This window comes from Marmota flaviventris, chromosome 8 (genome assembly GCF_047511675.1).
Source record: "Marmota flaviventris isolate mMarFla1 chromosome 8, mMarFla1.hap1, whole genome shotgun sequence".
NCBI classification, from domain to species: Eukaryota; Metazoa; Chordata; class Mammalia; order Rodentia; family Sciuridae; genus Marmota; species Marmota flaviventris.
This window is the reverse complement of record NC_092505.1, coordinates 40,253,604-40,275,022: the sequence shown is the minus strand read 5'-3', so window position 1 is coordinate 40,275,022 and position 21,419 is coordinate 40,253,604. Positions and strand designations below refer to the sequence as shown.

Genomic DNA, 21,419 nt, shown 5'->3' with positions numbered 1-21,419 from the left:
AAGCGACAGCAGTTACAGGGTGCTAATTTTCCGGTCCTCGGAGGGCGGGACGCAGCTGCAGTCAGCTGCGTGGCCAGAACCGCCTACAGAAACCGCGAGAAGCCAGCGCCACCGCGGAGGCCCCTGGCGGCCAGCACGGGGGCGCGCGCCGCCCTCACCCCCACCGCCCGGCCCCACAGCGGCCAGGGCGCGCTCCCGCGCGTCCTCCAGATCACCTTCAAGGGGGCGGGAAGAACTGACTAGGGCAGGCCCACCTAGCAACGTGACGATCGCCAACAAAAACTCGAACTCGCCGCCGGGCCCCACCCACAATCGCCGCAGGCGCCAATCCTGGCCGCCTTAAGAGTCTTGGCCCTGGGCATCGAGAACTTGGGGCGGGGACACTGGGAACTAAATTAAGACGCCGAGGCTTGGAGTGGTGGGAAGGTGGGGAGGGGAGGCGGGGACTCCACCCGCGGAACGCCCGCTCCCCCGCCCGCCAGGCTCTCAGGGGACGGCCGGGTTCCCGGTGCGGGCCGGGTCGCGAGCGTGGTAAACAAAGGCTCGCGGGCGGCGGGGGCGGGGGTAACGGTCAGGTGACAGTGCCGAGCACATTTCGCAATCGTTTTAACGGGGCTCCTTTGGCCCGTAGCCCTGGGTACCCCACCTTGATCCCGTCAGTTCTCCCCTATAGGACCAACGGTCCCCCTGCCAAACGGGAAGGCTGGATTTGAGACCGTCGCACTTACTGCTTCCAGAGCTTAAAAAAAAAAAAAAAAAAAAAAGCAACGCCCGATCGAAGCCCATCAGCGACGTGCAGGGCCCGGCCCCCAGCTGCTCAGCCCCGAGGCGGCGGAGTGACCGCACCTGCGACCCAGCCCCGGCTGCCCTCCCCGCCCCCGCAGGCCGCGCGGCAGTTCCGGGCCGGTAGTACCGGGAGGCGGGGGTGCTCTCCCTCAGCGTTGACGCTATCCAGCCGGGGCTGGAGACCCCCAGGTTCACCTCGGTGGCCCCTCGCCTCAGAAAAGGGCCCTGCAGGCCCAGCCGCAGTTCCTCCGCAGACCCCTAGTCTGGCTCTGAGAGGCCGGCCGCCGCAAGCTTCCCACCCGTGACACCCGCTGGCCAGGACCTCGGCCGCCCCTCCGCCCCGAGGTCCCAGGCTCTGGCCGATTCCTCGCCTTTCGGCCGGTCCCGGAGCTGTCATCCCCGGGTACCTCTCGGCGAAGGCTGGAAGCGGCCAGCAGCGGCGGGCCCTGCGGTCCCTCAGCGGCCGGCGGCGCAACGCACTCTCCAGCGCCGGCGTCTCCGCGAAACACCAGTCTCGGCCGCAGCTCACAACAAAGGAAACATGTGACCGTTGGGGCCAAAACACTGAGCGTCACTGACCCCTGGCCAATCGGATGGGCGTCCCCACCTGGGGAACCCTGGGAGTTGTAGTTCTCCTTCCCTCACAGATGTCCCCCGGGGCCACCTGAGTCTCCACCATAAAGCGAGTACTAAGTGCCCAGAGTGGCAAGAAGCAGTGCTAGGGCTGCTGACTTGAAACACTTTGTTTTAGATAGAGACCAGTGAAGGAAATGCATCACGTGCAAAGAGCCTTGATGAGAAAACTGCGGCGGCTGTTTATTGCCCTCAAAGCCTTTTCCAGGTCTCAAGGCACAAAGCGAAAAACAAACACCACCACCATCACCCCCACACTCCAGGAATTCACAGAACCTTACAGCTTAGAGCTATGAGACTTAAGATCTTTTAATTTAACTCTTTGATATATAATTGGAAAATCTGAGGGACTGAAGGGTAAAGGGACTAAAACCCTGGTCACTAGAAGGCGCAAGAGAAACTACCTTTCTTGGTAAATCTATTAATGACACTGGTATCAAATCTTAGCCTACTTTTTATTTTGAACGCGCATGCAAGTTGAACAAAGTTGTCCCAAATCTCTATTTTCCAGGGTAGATAGACTCTCTCTGAGAGGCATTATTTTTGTTCTTTTGTTTCTGCAAATCTTTTTTTTTTTTTTTTTAACCTCCTGATTTTGAAACCATTTAACTAGGTTTTGGTTTCTCAAATCAAAATTATAAGTCATCTCTCTTCTATACTACATGAATACACTTCATTAATACCTATATTAAATAAGGAGATGTGTTCAATGACCAGAGGTGAAAATAATATGGAAGGTCGGTATTCAGGTCTTTAAGATGTATTTTTAGGTCTTTTTTTGTATCTCTTATTAAAATGATCAAAAATGAAAATGTCTGATATTTGTTGAGTACTTATTTTAGAGAAGGAAAGGTTTTCTTTACTTCCCTAGAGTTCTTGGCTAGGCCTGAAATAAAACTGCTTACCATTCTGGCTTGACCAGTCCCCACAGAGATCTGAGAGGCTGATGTAGTTAAGAATCCTTACCTTGGCTGGCTTTTGTCAGAAGTCCAGGATCTCTTAACCATACCTTCTAGATTGAGCAAAGTGTCTAAAGTGAATGGCATTCCCAGCCCATGATATCTTACATTAAGTGCCAGAAACTGTGGGGCATAAAACTATACTTGTCCTCATCCATCATAAGGGGGATTTAGACAGACCTAAAATAAAAGTTTAACAAGAAAAGAACAACTAATTTATTTAATCAATTATAACAATCTCTTCCATACCTCCTGGGCTCCACATGCAGTTGTGGGCCTGAGGTCCTCAGACACTGTGGGGAAAATAATGCAAGAGTGATCACTCACAACTCTGAGATAGGAAGGGAGGGAGGGATCCTCAGCAGGCAGGATAGTCCTGGCATATAGGTAGAGGCCTGCTGGTGGGTGGGGCTCCTCAGGCAGCCAGAATATGGGTGACTTCAGCATTGGTGGTGGGCCCTCGGGGTTATACTAACTCCATAAATCAGTGAGCATGGTTGGGCAGTAAACTTTTCCTCAACTGGAACAGATGCAGAGCTGTCAAGTCCAAGGGAAATCTACTGAAACTGAGTGAGATTGTGTTTTCCTTGGTGCAGTGTTTTCAATCCAGGTCCGCCTGGTCATTTGAAGGAGGTAGACAACTGAAGTTGGAGGGAGCCAGAGGTTCTTCAGTCCTATTTCTTCTTTCAGAGATAACAGTATATTGTGCCATAATCTGTCTTCTTGCCAATCCCACGCAGTAGTCCTAGTTTTGCTTTCCATAAAATCCACTACTGCTCTTGAGAGCTGAAGGTGGCTAAGCATCCATAGTTCTGCCACCCTGCTCTTATTCCCCTGAAGACAATAGTAGTGTCTTCTCCTTAGACATTTCATGTACTTTCAGACCTCCCTGCCTCCCTTCTTGGCCTCCAGCCCTTGGAGTCTCCCATGTCTGCAATTGTAGCAGAAATGTTGAGCATCCTATAAGGCCCATCCTGGTGCCGCCTCTTCTTTAGAACTTTCTGATTCTCTTTAAGAATCCAGTCTTTAAGAATGTGACCTGAGGTCCTTGCACTTCCTTTGATAAACTTAGTACTTTGAGCTCCTCTTTCACAGCAAATCCTGGTTAAAAAGCATCAGTAAAGGAGATTTTGCTGAAGGCTTTATGAAAAGAGAATTAGACAACATCTCATGCTGCAAAACTCCATAACAATCTGCTTCCTCCCCTCGGATCCTCCTCTTTCCCACCAGACACCCTGGCTCTGGGGCCTTGTCCTATACATGTGTTTGGGTTTCTTCTCTTTCTGAGTTTTCTGTCACCTTCCTCTGAGACATCCCTCCTCCCATCCATTTTTCTGTAATTTTCATTTTATACTCATTACCTTTCAAATAAGGGAGTTCTGCTCTTCAGAAGACAATATGATAAATGACAAATTATCTCTGCCCACTCCGCCATCCTGTTTTCCTCCACAGACACATTTAATATCCCAGCAAGTCTGTTACACAATACCCCCTCAGAGTGTGGAGTGACGGGAACAGTAAATACAATGCACTGTTTGCTCATGGCACCTGAGACTCTCCAATCTTGAGAACTCTCCCTTCCCTCCCTTCTTCTTTGGTGAGGTTAGACATGAATCACCTTCAAACCCTTTTGAAGGTCTGGCTCACCTAGACTATTTAGATTATCAGGAAAAACTGATTTGTTTGTTTTTTGCTGTGCTAGGGATTTATCCCAGGGTCTCAATCATGCCAGGCAAGTGCTCTACCACTGAGCTACAGTCCCAGCCCAGGAAAGGTTTAATTTGCCCCTACTCCTACTCCAGATCTGCAAGTCATGGGCCCCACAAAGCCAGGCTGAGTTTGGGATTAGACATTGTAACATTAGATTTTAATGGGGAAAGATACAGCTGAAAAATTTCCATTTTGAGATATGGGAAAAGAAGGAAATCTTCTGCCACTTAGAAGGTGAGTTTCCTCAATGCTCCCACAGCTTTTTCCTTCATGGGTGCACTCTGTCACAAGGTATCCATCCTCACAACTGAAGCAAAAGCTAGGCCATTCTATCACATGGGGGTGGGATGGAGTGGGGTGGTGGTAATCCTTGTTTTGTTCCTGAAACTATCCTTCAAGGTTGAAGAAGATGAATGCTGGGTGGTGGGTGCCTTGGTGGCATTAGGATTTTGTTTGTGACCAAACATGCCACACTAAATACAAATAAGGGTGAGTGGTTACCAAAATACCAGCAAGAACAACTTAGAGGAGGAAAAGTTTATTTGGGGCTCATGAATTAAGAGGTCTTTGTCCATCAATAACTGGCTACATTTTTTGCTCTGGGCCTAAAGTGAGGCAACATAAGAAGGGGGAAGGGCCCAGTAGAAGAACACTGTTTAGCTTGTGGTGAGATCGGAAAGGAGTGAGAGAGAAGAGAGAGACTAGGGGCCACAGGACAGATGCACCTTTCCAGGACATGACCCACCTCCTCTAGCCATGCCTCACCTGCCTACACTTATCATCCAGCCAGTTCAATTAAAGTAGCATAGACTGATTGGGTTACAGCTCTCACAATCTAATAAGTTCACCTCTAAATATTCCTGCATTAGCAGGAGCTTTAGAGGGACACCTCAAAACAGTAGTCATTACCATGAGCCCTGGGCTCTGACTTCAGGAGACTACGGCACACATACAATCCTTCTCCCATGGTGACCCCAGTCCCAGCTCAAAACATCTGATTTTACCTCCATGTCTTCTTCCTTAATCATTTCCCCTAGTGAGAATCCAAGTGGTCCCTCCAGTCTCAGAATAAGTTGGATTTTGGGGAAAAGATTTTCCATAAATGACTCCTGCTCTGACTGCTCAAGGTACACTGAATTCCCCAAGGGACACCAGCAGCACGTTTTACATGTCTTGCTGGGAAATCCTCTAAACTTCGTACATTTATGAAGAAAGTCTTCTCCTTTTTGTGGCCTCTGGCCGCAATGTTAGGCCAGTCCTAGAAATGACTGCATTTCTGCTCTTGGCTCTGGTTAGCATTATGTCCCACAGATGCTTCAAGTCCATATTGAGTTCCTGCTGCTGGCTCCAGCAGACCGTGATTTAATCTCTAGTTTCTTGCCTCCAAGGCTCACCACCCCATGACATTTAGGAGACATGTACTGACTCCGATTTGATCTGCTGTGGCTGGCACTTCTCTCCTTCCAAATGCCTGCAGTTTCTGAGAGTCTGTTTTGTCCACTTGTCGTCCCTTTGATTGCTTGATGGGCAGCTGTTCCAGGAATTCTGCAGGGAAGGGGCTAGGCCATTCAAGAATATCTATAGCACACTTCCTCTCCTGTTCTTGAAAGACCTTATCTAGTTTCTTAAGAAATCATGTTAAGGATGAAACAACAATCTCCAGCCTGAGAATTCTCAGTTTAGTACCTCTTCTGATGCTATCACAAGAGGCTCTGTTTGGGGCATCCACTTTGAACAATGCAACTTCTCCAAAGCTCTAGTGCAGACCTTAGGGCAGTTTCCACACACTGATGGTTTAAGAATCACTCTAATTTGTGATATGTAAATTAGATTTGAAAAACAAGCCTGAAGAAATGAAGTGATTGAGGAACCTAAAAACCAAAGCCAGCCCTCCGAACACTCAACCAGGGTCCTATACTCTGAAGAGAGATCAGGAATGGGAAAGCAGTCTGCCTCTGCTCTTCAAATGTCCACAAAGGCCACATCACTGAGCTTGAACCATGGTTGCCTGATCAAGGGATGAAGACTTAGTGTTTGAGGAGAGCTGTGTTTCTTTTGGGAATCTTTTGACATTAAAGAACAAACAAACAAAAAGCTATGTGCATGAATGCACTACTCAAATATTTTTTTATTTTTAAAATTTTTGAGGTGGTGCTGGGATTTGAGCCCAGAGCCTTGCACATGCCAGGCAGGTACTCTTACCACTGAGCTATGCCCCAAGCTCCTAAATATTTGTTTGATTTATTTTTATTTTTTCATATTTTTATCGGTGCACTGTAGTTGCACATAATGGTGGAATTTGTTGTTACCTATTCATGTATACACACAATATAACAATATAGTTTGGTCAATTTCATTCCCCAGTATTTCCCTTTTCCCTCCTCTTCTCCCTCTCCGGCACCCTTTCCTCTACTCTGCTCATCTTCCTTCCATTTTCATGAGATTCTCCCCATTTTTCCTTTTCCTTTTCCTCTTTAGCTCCCACCTATGAGAGAAAACATAGGGCCCTTGACATTCTGAATTTGGCTTTCCACTTAATATTCTCAAGTTCCATCCATTTTCCTGCAAATGACGTAATTTAATTTTTCTTTATGACTGAATAAAATATTTTCTATATGTCCGTTGATGGACACATCTCGTCTGGTTCCATTGTTTGGCTATTGTGAATTGTGCTGCTACAAACATGGTTCATGTATCTCCAGAGTATGATGACTGTAATTCCTTAGGATAAATACTGAGAAGTAGAATAGCTGGGTCATATGGTAGTTCCTCTGCTAATCTTTTGAAGAGCCTCCATGCTACTTTCCATAGTGGTTGTACTACTTTACAATCCCACCAACAGTGTAAAAGTGTTCCTTTTTTTCCACATCCTCTCCAGCATAAAAATATGGAAAGCTTCATGAGTCTACACGTCATGCTTGTGCAATGACTATTCTAATCTTCTCTGTGTCATTCCTAATTTAGCATATATACTGCCAAAATGAGCACTAAATATTTGTTTTAAATGTTTTTTAAAAATCATTGCCTGACTCTGTGCTTCCAGCTCCGGAACACTCTGTAAATGGCCTAGAAAAGAGCCAGGCCTCCCAGGTCACCAGTACACAGGGACAGAGCCTCTTGACCCTGCTTGTGACAGCATTGCAAGCACATGCCTGACATACTTTGGAAGGCCTGCCTGGTTCTATTACTGGTACATGGAAGTTTTGCTCCAGCAGCAAATCTCTAAATTTAGATGCTTTTCAGGATGAACTCTAAGTGATCTTTGTCCCCAAGAGTAGTAAGGAATTGGAGGGCACCTTGCTTTTTATCGACTAATTCAAGTGCCAGAGTTGATACTTCATAGCACAAAACTTGTGAAGATTATCATGTTAATGGGAAACAAAACAAACAAGCAGGGAATATATACGATTTCTCCTTCATAGTTTTTGATAAAAATTTACCCTGGGTATAACTCAAGTGAAATAAACACCAACTCAGGGTAAAAATTATTTTCCTGGAAACTCTATGGGGCTATCTAGATACAATTAGGGACTATCTTTTTTTGTTTGTGATGCTGGGGATTGAACCCAGGGTCTTGTGCATGCAAGGCAAGCATTCTACCAACTGAGCTATATCACCAGTCCCCACTTAGGGACTCTCTTAATAAAATGTAGAAATTTAGTTCTAATATAATGTCTCAATGCTTAACTTTGCCATTTTAATCAAAGAAAAGACAATTTCAGAGCATATTAAAAAGAAATTAAAAACTTTAAGGGAATGCTCAATTTATTGAGGAACCATCTCCTATCAAAGTCAGTCCCACTAATTTATCTTTATGCAGAGACAAGAATGTAAGTGTAGATTCAGATTAACTAGGTTCCAATCCTGATCCTGCTACCACTAACAGGGGGATGTTGGGTGGTTTATTTAACTGCTTTGGTGCTCAGCTTCTTTGCCTGAAAATAGAATCTAAGAATACCTTCTTATTATGATTATTAAATGACAACTTATGAAAAGAACATATAATCCTTAATAAGTGGTATTATTCAGTCAAGACGTAATGATATTATTCTGTCTAGATGTAATGACAGTCATTGATATATCCTAGCAAAGGAAGATTTTTTTTTTTCTTTTTAAACAGGGAACTTCAAGGAATAATGGGGAAAAAATATACAGAGAAAGAGAGGGGTCCAGGTGAGCTCTGTCATTTAGCTACCCTGGACAAATAACCTAATTCCCTTGGGCGCCAGTTCCTTTATCTCTAAAGGGAGCTCTGGGCCTTGCACCAAGAAGGGTGCTTGGTTAAATTATTTCCAAAGGCCTGTCTAGTTTTGGCATTACTGGATATTTGTTTCATTGTTCTAGTGATGCTGGGGATTGAACCCAGGGCCTTGAGCAGGACATATAAGTACTTCATACTGAGGTACATCACTTGTCCTAATACTGTGTATTTTTTTGGTCGAAGGGACTTCAATGGAAAATTATTTTGGTTCAAGAAGCGCCCAAACCAGGACAAACCTGAGGGGACATGGAATTCTTTGGAAAAAGAATTGTGTTGCCATAAGTGGCTATAAATGATCAGTAATCAGATTTTACTCTGAGAGAGAAAAGTCGACTTTATAGGCTGAGATTTGGGAAGGACACAGCTATTTAGTGAATTCATTTCCTACCCTGAAACTTTATACACCCAACAATGCTCCCAGTCTTTCACACCATCCCCAAAGGCTTTCCAAGCTGGGTCTCTAGGTGAGCCCTTTTCCTTCATGCAGACTGCATTCCCCAGAGAGAGTTCTGAGCCAGGTTCCTTCCCCCCAGTCCATCCCCTCATGTGCTTAAAGTTTGCCTAGCTCATGGCCCTCTTGGTAGGATGCTTTGTCTCCCCCAGTCCCCCTCCACCACCCACCCTGATCTTTCTATCTTTAGCTTCCTACTCAGGGACTTTTTGGAGTAGACAGTCACATGCACTGGGTCATTTATGACATTGCTGGCTTAAGTATGTCCCCAGTCATTTTTTCAAGAATTATATATTGATTTAAAGAGAAGAAATTAGTAGTTTTTAAGGTTCCAAATTTCAAAGTATTATACACCAGTTATAGAAATATTTAGAAAGGATAAAGAAGAAATTGTATATTATGTGTGATCTTCTGACCCAAAGATAGCTACTGTTAGCAATACATTTCTCATGCTTTATTTTTTAAATTTTTATTAGTTGTCAATGGATACTTATTTATTTATGTTTCTGAGAATCAAACCCAGCATCTCACACATGCTAGGCATGTTCTGTAATACTGAGCCACAACCACAGCTCTCATCCTTTATTTTTATATACATGTTTAGATTGTATCTATACCTGCTTCTACATAAGTCTGCGTATTTGAGCTAATACTTCACATCCAAAATGAAGTCACGTGTCAGTACTTACTATGTGGCTTTCTATGTCCTTCTCTCTGATCTGTTTTGATCTGTTTCCTCTTGCCAGTCACAATGACACTAATCTGCAGCTTGGAACTGGATTCCTGTGAAAACCACACTTTTTTTTTTTTTTTTTTTGGAACCAGGAATTGAACTTAGGGGTGCTTAACTATTGAGCCACATTCCCAGCCCTTTTTAATTTTTTAATTTGAGACAGAGTCTCCTTAAGTTGCTTAGGGCCTTGATAAGTTGCTGAGATTGGCTTTGAACTTGATCCTCCTGCCTCAGCCTCCGGAGCTGCTGGGATTACAAGTTTAGGCCACCCAACCCGGCCACAATAAAGTCTTTTGCCTTAACTTCCTCTTGCTTCCTCTGACTCCTGAAGCCTGGTGCTTCCCCTTGTGGCCCTGGGTGGCTTCCTGGGGACCAAACTTCCTGAGTAACAAACTGTTCTTTCAGAGGAAGCCGCATCTTCATCTGTCGGCCTCACTTATCTGAGTAGTAACAAAACCTATATTTAAAAACAGGGTGCTAACGTGGACAATGACTGAGATGGTGGTGGGTGAAACATTGTGACAATGTAAAGGAACATTGGGGATGTAAGATGTAAGTGACAGGATTTAATGATTCATAGCATGGGAGACAGTATGATAATTATGATAATTTATAGCAGTTATAATCTCATAAACAAAAGGCTTTATTGCTTCACAGAGTACTTTTACACATATTATGTAATTTGTTTCTTACACACCTTTAGCTATAATAATCTGATTACAGAATGGTCTAGGCCTTCTGGTGAGTTCATAGAACCAGAAATAAAATTGAAGTGCACCAGATCCAACCTCCTCATTATACAATTGAGGAAATAAAATCCCGTGAGGGTTTTTTTCCTGACCCCATCTCTCTGGCCCTATGAACAGATATTATTCTCTGCTGACTAAGCCCAACCTGATTAGGAGACTTCTCAGAACCTGGCAGGAGGAGGGGCATAGCCCCAGCAGCTGGTGGACTACAGATCAGCAGCTCAGGCTTTCTCCCCCAGTGAAGGTTGGTCAATACTCCTTGGTTACCAGCCAAGGTCCCCCTCTGCCTTGAGCCAGAACTAAGCCAAGACCTCAGGTGGGATCCTTTTACCTCTGCTCACAAGACTATAACAACAGCACCCTGGCCCTCCTGCTGGATAAGTGACTTCACATCCTGGGATCCCAGGCTGGCCTGGCATTGGGGACCCAAGCAAGGGGATCAAAGTTGCCTGGAATTTCAAGGCAGGGGCTTTATTACAACTGTTCCAATTCCATTAGCCAGTTCAGAGTAAAGCTGGCCACAAAACTAGGCATATATAGAAGGCTGAGTTATTGATCTAAGTAACTCAAGGTGCCTGGAAATAAAATTTTCCTTTGAAACTAAGATTAGCATTCACATTTTTACACACAGTAATAATATATGTGAACGCATGACCAATGTGATTCTGCAACCTGTATACTCAGAAAAATGAGATATTGTATCCCATGTGATTCAAATGTATGATGTGTCAAGGTCATTGTACTGTCATGTGTAACTAATTAAAACAAATTAAAAAATAATTAAAAATAAAAAAACAAACAACAACAACAAAACTGCTGCCTTTCCAATCTGGATATAACACACATTATTCAGACAATAAATTCTACTTTGATGGAAGAAAAAAAAAATAAAGAAACTAAGATTAGGCTGAATTTCTAGCCTAGAGGTTGGATGTAAAGTTTAAAACCTAGCAGGACAGGAAGCAGGACAGTGGTGCTGGAGGCATTTCCTCCCTGCCCCCCTCTCTCTCCCTCTCCTTCTTCCTGGCCCTTTCCCTCTCCCTTTCTCTTTCCTACTGGGGATTGAACCCAGAGGCACTTTACCCTTGAGCTACATCCTCAGCCATTTTTATTTTTTATTTTGAGACAGGATCTCACTAAGTTGCTGAGGCCATCCTCAAACTTGTGATCCTCCTGCCTCAGCTTCCCGAGTCACTGGGGTCACAGGTGTGCGCTATCACACCCGCGTCCATTGTTTATTTCACAAGTGCTCAAGCTTTGTTATAGAACCATGGGAGCTGAGACATTTAAGGTATGATTGATAGGTCTGACGAAGCTTGGAATCAGAGTTTCCATTTGAGACACAATTTAATGGTAACAGCAAAGCTTGATGGCACAAATGAGGAGGGGCAAGTGTAGTCCGAGAGATAGAAACAGTAAAAATAGAAAGCACTGGAACTGTCTGAGTTAGTTTCAGTGCTATTAACTATAGTCAGGACCGACTTAAGCCGCTGCTGATGCCACCACCAGAAATAAAATCTGACTACTTCCTCTGGATTGCCACCTTCTCCAACAAAATATTGTGCTACATGTGTGCTGAGGACAGGACTGGCAACTGATACAAGGATGCTGGTGCATGAGACCTTCACTTGGAAGGGTGGCTGCAAGTGGCCAGCAGGGGCAGGAACCAGGAAGTCAGAAGCACGGTAAAAGCCAGAGAGATGAGGTCAGATGGGATCAAAGGGCTGGGTCATCAACAGCCTCAGACAGGAGCCAGGTGAGCTGTGAGCATAAAGAGGTATCAGATTAGTAAACAATCAGAGGGAAGCTTGTTCTTTGGTTTACAAAGAAACACTGAATCAAAGAGATAGGCAGAAATGGAGGCCAAGGGTCTGAGATGGTACCAGGAAAGCTCTAAATTTACCTGAGGGGAGGTCATAGGGAGCTGAGACCGCTCATGGTTTTTGGATCAAATCAAATCAAGTTTTATAGGTAGCTATGCGATGGTCTTTCTACCTGCACAGAATGGTCTTTCTAGGCCTACAGGAGACCAGGCCTTGCACGGAAGCCCAGTGCCCACCTTCATCCTCATCTCCCCAGAGGCCTAATAACAGATGGAAACATGGTATCTTTGGGCATTTGAGCCTCACAGAACAGCTTTGATTTTTTTCCCTTTAAGATCCTCTTTCCCAATTCCTGACCAAGGATCAAGATACGGGATTATAGAAGAATATAGAAAGCAGTAGAAGAATTAGAGTGAACCATCCACAATTCCACTCTCCAGAGGCAACTTCTCTGTTTCTTCCTCTGTAGAATGGACATCATTGTATTAGATGAGGGAGATGCTGTCTTAGTATTTTGGTATTCCCTTCTATTCTTTTTATTAAGCAATGTAAACCTGATTGGGTCTCAGAGGATCTGTATGTGTAAACTTTAATTTTTTTAAAAAATTTTAATTTGTTTTAACTTATTCTGCTTTTTCATCTTAATATTAAATCATCATAATCTTATAGTTACAAAAGTTCTTGTGTGTGTGTGTTTTGCAATAAAACTTTAGTGATGGAAGGTCAAAGTTGGCCTGTAGGTGGCAGCTTGATGACCTGGGGTGAGAGAGTTCAGTGCTGGATCCTGTCCTGATGCAGAACAAGGGGCAGCTACTGATAAAATCATCACTGACAACAATGAAATGGTGATATTGTCCTCCTATGGGATATAGAGGTGAATTGGTCCCTTCTCTACCCACCAGAAACTCACTGGGAAGGATGGACAGGGTGCTGGGGGTAAATCAGCTGGAGGTGAGATTTAAGCAGAACTGCCTTCTTTTTAAATCTGAATAAGTCCCATTTAATCTGGAGTTCCCTGGATCAGTATTTAATCCCTAACACAATAGGGTAGATCCTCTGAGAGAGGAAAGTTAGGACTTGACTTCATAACAGTGGGCTAACTATAGCCCACTGTGGCCTTGTTTCCTGCTATCATTTTGTTAAGATACTTCAGAGAACATCTTATTATGTTAATCTTTCTATCAAATTTAGTCTATTTTGGGAGTATTAGATTAAGGAGAAACTAATTTCTGTTTTTTTTTTTTTTAACCAGGGTTTGGACCTGGGACCCTTAACCATTGGGCCTCATCCCCAACACTTTTTATTTTTATTTATTTTTAATTTTGAGATAAGGTCTCCCTAACTTGTGATCCTCTTGCCTCAGCCTCCTGAGCTCTGGGATTACAGGTTTGAGCCACCATGCCCAGCATCTTCTGTTTTTTATTCGTTTGTTTTTAATTAAGCACTTTAAACATGGTTGGAATCATTCAGTTATATAATTTTTATCCCACCTTTTTTCTTTTCTTTGTAGTACTGGGGGTTGGACCAGGGTCTCATACATGCTAGGCAAATACTTTACCACTGAGCTGTATACCATCCCAAGTATTCCCTTTTGAAATAAATATAGTTACAAAAGTTCATGTGTATGTGTGTGTGTGTGTGTGTGTGTGTGTGTGTGTTTTGCAATAAACTTTAGTGATAGAAGGTCAAAGTTGGCCTGTAGGTGGCAGCTTGGTGACCTGGGGTGAGAGAGTCCAGTGCTGGATCCTGTCCTGAGGCAGAACAAGGGGCAGCTACTGATAAAATCATCATTGACAACCATGAAATGGTGATATTGTCCCCCTATGGGATATAGAGGTGAATTGGTCCCTTCTCTACCTACCAGAAACTCACTGGGAAGGATGGACAGGGTGCTGTCCTGGCTGACCTTGAACTTGCAATCCTCCTGCCTCCACCTCCCCAGTATCTGCAATTGTAGACATGCATCATTGCACCAGATAATCTTCTTAATACTATTTCATGACTATTCTTATGGTCACAATTTGTATATAGATAGATATCATTAAAGCTGAATCTAAAAGCTTATTTAAGGATCTTGCTTCATGTTTTCAGGCAAGTGTATCATTTATTTCTCATAAGCCTTCAGTGTTTAGCATAGACTTTAACAAGGACTTTTCAGTTGAAAAATCCTGAGCTTGGGTTCTTGACTCCCACTTCACTTGCATGTCAGGCAAGTTGTTCTTGCCTGTTGGTCATTGTTAGACCAGGACACAAGAAAAGACCACTGACTCCAATTAAAATCAAATTAAAGCAAGCTTATTATTTCAACCGGCTGGGCTGCCTCTCCCTCCCAAAACGGCGGGAACAAGACAGCACCCCAGCTTTCCTGCAGCCCAGCTTTATAGCCCAGAAAGTTACACAAAGAGGGGTTACAGATAACAGAACTCTGACAAGTATCACACTAATGGTAGTTTACATTTTTTGCTGGCCCCAACATCAGAATTTATGAGGACCATTAAAGCCTCAGAGAGGGTCGTTGTCTGGCCAGGGAAGGCCAATATTTATGAGGTGTCACTAAAGTTTCAGAGAGGGCTGCTATCTGGTCAGAGAGCCAGGCATGGGTGAGTTCAAGGCACGGGCAGGCATTCCAAGCAGGTTCAGAATTTGCAGTAATTTATAGTAAAGCCGAAATTATCTTTTCATGGCTTTGTGGCAAGATGCCCGATTTTAAGAAAAGATCAGGTTGGGTCTATCAGTCATCCCCTCTGGCATAGAGAGGAGAGTCTGAGCAGGCAATCTGAGAGACACTAGGATCTCCTTTCTCCACCCTGGATAGTCCTGTCCCTCCAAGAGCCCAAGTCCATGTTCTGATCTTTTCCTGACTTTTTTTTTTAATTGGTGTGCTTTTTATGAACATATACTAAATACTTCCCTAACATTAGAACTGAGACATACCTACAAGAATGGCATAGATCATGACATCAGTTAATCAGATCAAATCCAATATTATATTTCATAAACTAGAACCTCATATTAACTTGAAGTGCTCAGTGGTACCAAATCTTTTAATCTAAAGTTTTTAAAAAGAAAAACATAACCAGAAGACCTAGTTTTCAAAATTGCTGTTAAAGGCCAACAAGTGATCTGAAAGGGAGGGCTAAAAAGAAATAACCTCTTATAATAAATAAATGCCTCAAATAAATAACCTCATATAATAAATAAATGCTCAAAGTCCTCTACTACAAAAAGTAGATTCTTATAGTTTTGGCCTCATCCCATGAGGTATTCACAACCTTGCTCAGAATAGGACAGGCACCTTCCTGCCACCCCCAAAGAGGAAAATTCAACTTCTCCTTGTCTTTACTATATATTTCAGGGGTATGTGTGGGTTTTGGTGCTGTTTTTTTTTTTTAATTTTTTTTAGTTATACATGGGCACAATATCTTTATTTTGTTTATTTATTTTTATGTGGTGCTGAGGATTGAACCCAGGGTCTCACATGTGAGAGGTGAGTTCTCTACCGCTGAGCCACAACCCCAGCCTCGGTTTTGGTGTTTTTATATTTATCCAGTTTACATAAAAAGAGCCCATAAATAACACTTGTAAGATTAATACAGCCATATTAAATAGTATTTACATAGCTCTACCATGTCATATTGAAAAATAAAAAAATTAAAATTTCCATCACTAGGCAATCAATCATCTAAATTTGTAAACCCTAACTCAAATAATTTAATTAATAAATGTTGTAGCTGTTTCCCTAACAAATCCAGCTGGGCTTACAATGTAACAAAATCCTTATAATTCAGGGACATAAAAATATCAGTTTTAAAATCTCAGCTGTATAGAATGTACATTAATATTTATACCATGAAATTAGGAATACATTTAGATTTATGAAATAATATACTATAAACAGCAGGGTTTGTTTTTTTCCCAATCTTTAGCAGGAGCTAATACAATCCAGTGTTTACCTGGCTTTGTATGCAGATTGAAAGGGAATGAGTTGGCATTGTATAAAGGATGCACAGTGTCAGCTAGGTTGATGTGATTATCTGCATGCCTCACATGACAGACCAGTCAGGACCTGAGCCAATCTGATTTACCTAAATGACAAACTCTTTATAAAGGTGTCTAGAGTTCTCTATCTTTTAAAATAAGCACCCCTCTTCAATCACCTTCAGACAGCTTCTTGAGTATTCTCTTGAGGATTGGACACTAAAGCAGCTATATAAAACTGTAATAATTGTAATGCAGCCGGGTGTGGTCATGCACACCTATAATCTCAGTGATTTGGAAGGCTGAGACAGGAGAATACCAAGTTCCAGGCCAGCCTCAGCAATTTAGCAAGATCCTGTCTTAAAAACAAACAAACAAACAAACAAACAAAAAGGGACAAAGGTGTTGCTCAGCACTCCTGGGTCCAAACCCCGGCACAACAAACAAACAAAAAAGTAATGCACCCCATACTACCATCCTAGGAAAGCACATTTCAAAGGTTAATCTGACACTACAAACAGCAGTTGAGGTCTCACTTATATGGCAAAAAAAAAAAAAAAAAAAAAAAAAAGCACTTTAAACTATTTTAGTAAATTTCTTACAGAAAAAAAGAAGATGTGATTCTGATGGTCAATGGATAAGTTTTAAATAACTGATCTCCATAGCTACTAGGTTAGGGAATAATACAGGTTTTTTCCTTGTGTCCCTTTTTCATCTTGGATTTAGTTGTCTTCTGACCAAATCGAAGGACAGGGAGTACAGATATTGGGCTAGAAGAGTCTGTATAGATGTATCTCTGTGGCTGGAGTTGAGGGATTGGTAGGCCAAGAAGATATCTTTGTCAGTCAGAGGAAGAGGATGAGAAGGAGAAAAAGGAAGAAAGAGGGGGAAGAGAAGGAGCACCTCGAATCAGCATCCTCACCACAGAGTCCTAGAAACCTGTTCACTCCCAGGCTCTGTAGTGCATAATCAAAAATGGCATGGGCATACTCTCTGTTGAGATCCATATTCTGGGTTGTTTTTGGTATTGGGGATTGAACTCAGGGGCACTTAACCACTGAGTCATATCCCCAGCCCTTTCTATACCTCTTGCCTCAGCCTCCCAAATGGCTGGGATTACAGGTATGGGTTACCACATCAGGTGAGATCAGTATTCTGGATGTATGCGTGGATGGATCTCCTGGATGCTTTTTATTCCACATAACTCATTGTTATTGGAGGAGGGAAAGCTGCAGACTGGCCTTGGGAGAATATTTTCTTTCTGTAATAAACATCAGAGTTTGTCAGAGCAGGAACTCCTACTTCTCTTGTAAAAATAGTATTGAGATCTGGATCCCCTTTCTTTCAAATGATAGACCCAGCAGTGGCCCGGGAGGCTAGGCCAGGAGGATGGTAAGCTCAAAGCCAGCCTCAGCATATTAGCAAGGCACTTAGCAACTCAGCAAGATCCTGTCTCTAAATAAAATATAAAAAAAGGGCTGGGGATGTGGTTCAGTGGTTAAGTGCCCCTGGGTTCAATCCCTGACACCAGAAGGAAAAAAAAAAAAAAGTAGACCAGAGTCCTCTCACTCACTGGAGTTTGCCCAATATTAATGTTGTCATAGTTTCCATGTTAATGACATCCTCTGAAAACTTGACCTGCTGTGATCTGGATTGTGCCTTGGATCTTCTGAGTACTGGCAGATGTACTAGTTTCTCTTTAAGCATGATTCTTTTCTGGACACAATTCTGAACTTAGACTTTTTAAGGACTTTGCACTCCTGTATGGTGTAGAAAAGTTCAACATTCCTATGTTGCTTATTTTCTCAGTCTTCTGCCTTTAATTCCTCAGAGTTCACAGGGAATATTATAATGACTGCAGTTTGCTTTTTTCATCCACTGAATTACTGTGATATTAGACAAAGCCAAGAATCTATGGAATCCTGAATATGTTGCTCTGGTTTCAAGTCTCTGACAAACACTCCGGGGAATCTTTGTGCCCTGTGTTTGATCATCATTATATCTTAAAGCCTATGGTTCAGATCCAGTTCTTGGAGCCTTGTAGGGCTTGGCTGGTGCCATAAGCAGAATCACTCCACTCATCTTGAGACTGGGTCATCCAATACATGTTGGATTGGTAGTTTTTATTTGCAAGGCTCTGATTGTTTTGCTTTACCTTGTCTTATTTTTAACCATGTTATCAAATCTTCAATGTGGATTGGCTCAAATATCCATCTCACTGGCTGTTGCTATAGAGGCTTGTGTCACCAAATCTAAAAAGGAGCTGTCATATAACCTTCATGCTCAGCCTATTTTCAGGGTCTTCTGGAGTTTTAAGCTGTACTCTGCCTTCTCAAAATTCTTCATTGACAATACTTAGTTCTTGTCCAGAGAGATACAGATCATGCATTTCTGATAAAGGGTGATATTATCATTGCCTGAAGGGTCAGGAGGCTTGAAGTTCAGAGCAGAGGATAAGAGGAGAGACTATCTACACTGATTCACTGACCAACTGCTTTTTACCTATTTGGATACTTTTTCTGGAGTGTCTTGAGAAAGTCCAAATTGGAAGAATTAGAGGCATAAATGACTTTACTAAGCCTGCATTTTTAAAGTTTTTTGTACTGAAGATTACCCAGGGGTGCTTAACCACTGAGCTACATCTCCAGCCCTTTTCAATGTTTTAGTTAGAGACAAGGTCTCACTGAGTTGCTAAGTGCCTTGCTAATCTGCAGAGGCTGGCTTTGAACTTGCAATCCTCCTGCCTCAGCCTCCCAAATTTCTGGGATTGCAGGCCTGTGCCACGGTGCCCAGCCAAGGCTGCATGTTTTTGACCAACAAATCTGATCTGGTTTGGGAAGGAAAGGCCATTCCAACAAAGAGGATTTACATGGGACACAACAAACAAACAAACAAACAACCCCCTTCCCTCCCAAAACCCCTCCAAACCAAAACCAAACCAAAACAAAAAACCATACTTCTGTAGCACACTAATGCTACCTGTTGTAGGTTATCTGATCATGATCAACACCAATATATTCCCCACAGGTTCGCAGTGCTTTGCATAGAGACTCAAAGCTGCCACGGCAGAACAGGTGCTTATTCTTTATCCTTCACCTTGTTCTCCTGCAACTGTTTCACACTCAAGGTGGCAGAAGGGTTTCATGTGCCAATGGTGCCTCTCAGCTTCTGTGTACTCATCAACAAAATTATCTCATCACATGATGAGCACAGTGGCTGAGCTGTTTAGCACAGTGCCTGCCACAGTGAATCTTTCCATTCTGATAAAAATAGATGAGGTCGACCAGCAGCTCTTTACCAGCCAAACAGACAAAAGAAAATGGGCGCCAGCATGCTCCAGGGCCCATTTGAGAGGCAGACACTGCAATTTTACCCACGTTTATCTTCAACCCACACTGCTCACACATGGCTTGCGTAACTGCTCTGGAGAAAAGTTTAATCATTCCTTTCTCAAGTGCTTCTTTCTTCTGCTGAGCTCTGAACACTTGTAATTCTTTTTTCTCCTCTTCATTCAAAGGCTAACAACACCACACCTCATTATGTGGTGGCAACTGCTACCAAAGACCTTCAATGTGATGCTTTCTCCAGGGCTGTTAACACAAGGAAAAATTTCCTTTAGTAGGAAAAATAGAGCTGGATCTGCTCTGATTTAAGCCCAGGGGATCTAGCAGCACTTCACCTGGGCACAGCCAGAATCACTATCTGGTAGAGAGCTTTTCTGACACACGAAGAGGGCTTAGCTCATTTGGGGCTCCATCTCCAAAGGCCTACCCATTAAGTTGAAAAGCTATCAAACATGGCTGCTCAATCTGCCTGCTCCATTTCCAGAAGCCTCTGTGAGTGGACCCTAGATGTCCTAATCTCTCAGTCTTGAACTTTTCCCTAGAAGCAGTGGGCTAGTGTAGAAAACTCATTGGATTCTGAAGTTAGAACTGGGTTCAAATTCCAGTTCTGAGTAAGGTTGGGAAAATTCTATAACCTCAATTTCCATATCTGTGAAATGGACATGCAAATAGAGATGTACTGAGCATGCAATAAGAGAGACCAGTAAAGGGCCTGGTGCACACTATCTGTTTAACAAATGGTAATCCTCTCCTTTTCTATTTTTCTTTTATGTGGGGACTGAACTAGTAGGCCTGGTGTTGCCACCTCAGATGAAACATCAGGATCACCATTCTCATAAATGGAGTATTATATGGGGGAGAAGGACACCTAATTTTTGTTGTTGTTGTTGTTCTGGAGATTTAACCCCATAGCACTTTACTACCATGTTACATCCCCAGGCTATCCCCTGCTTTTTTTTTTTTTTTTTCTTTTTTTGAGACAGTGTCTCAAAATTGCTGACCTTGCCAAATAGCCAAGGGTCTCATTAAATTGCTGAGGCTGGCCTCGAACTTGTGATCCTCCTGCCCCAGCCTCTTGAGTCACTGGGATTTCAGGTGTGTGCCACTGTGCCCAGTGGATGCCATATTTTTTCCAAACCTGTGTACATTTTGTTCCACAGCCTAGAGTAGTAATTTTCAAATTTTGCCACAAATCAGAATTACCTGAAGGTTTGTTAAAACAAAGATTGCTGGGCCCCCACGTAGAGTTTTGGACTATATAAAAGATGGCTTTGGAGATGCAGCCCCAAATGAGCCAATCTGCCCACTCTTCCCATCACTCTGGCTGGTTAACTCCTATTTATCCTTCAGGCTTCAGCTTTGATTTCATTTTCTCCAGAAAATCTTTCATAAACATAAAGTCTAAATTAAATATTTATTTTCTGTACTTTCAAACTTCTTGGGCTTGCTCACTCAGGATATTTCACAATGCTCTATAATTGTCTTGCTATTTGTCTGTATCCCCTAGTAGACAGTATCTACTATGGAAAAGAGACCATGTCTGCCTATTGAGGGCTATGCGCATTTCCAACTCTTTGTTCAGTACCTGGTACATTGTAGATGCTCAATAAATGCTTATTGAATGAATGAGTCTTGCTGTCATAAATAAGCAGATTTCCTCTGCCTTGCTCTTCTGCCGTGATATTCTGCCTCACCTTGGGCTTAGAGCCATGGAGTCAGCTGACCATGGACTGAAACTCTGAAACTGTGAGCAAAAATAAACTTTTCTTCCTCTAAGTTGTTCTTATCAGATATTTTGGTCACAGATTAATGTAAACAGGTCAATAGTGTTGTTCAAATCTTTGATATCCTTACTGATTTTCTGCCTATTCCATTAATTATTGATAGAGCTTTTATATATTTTTCAAATATAATTATAGATTTGTCTTTCCCCCTTTTCTCCCAATTTTGCTTCATGTATTTTGAAGTTAGGTTATTAGATACAGACATATC

General features: G+C 42.9%; 1 protein-coding gene, 1 non-coding gene and 1 pseudogene across 7 annotated transcripts in view; all 3 read right to left on the bottom strand.

Moving 5' to 3' along the window:
* The window catches only part of Klhl24 (kelch like family member 24), a 57,792-nt gene extending 56,508 nt beyond the window's left edge, over positions 1-1,284 (bottom strand). For 4 of the 6 annotated variants that reach the window (XM_027951443.2, XM_027951439.2, XM_027951440.2 and 1 more), the window contains exon 1: positions 1,194-1,282. The gene's annotated coding sequence lies outside the window, so the exon portion shown is untranslated. Of the gene's footprint in view, positions 1-1,157 lie in introns of all 6 variants that reach the window. The other 2 variants (XM_071615143.1, XM_071615145.1) reach the window with 1 other exon arrangement.
* LOC114105134 (prickle-like protein 1) lies at positions 818-19,858 on the bottom strand (annotated as a pseudogene).
* Positions 6,970-7,076, bottom strand: LOC114105203 (U6 spliceosomal RNA). The gene has a single exon (XR_003584971.1). It is a non-coding gene; the product is annotated as a U6 spliceosomal RNA (small nuclear RNA).
* Positions 19,859-21,419: the final 1,561 nt, after the last annotated feature.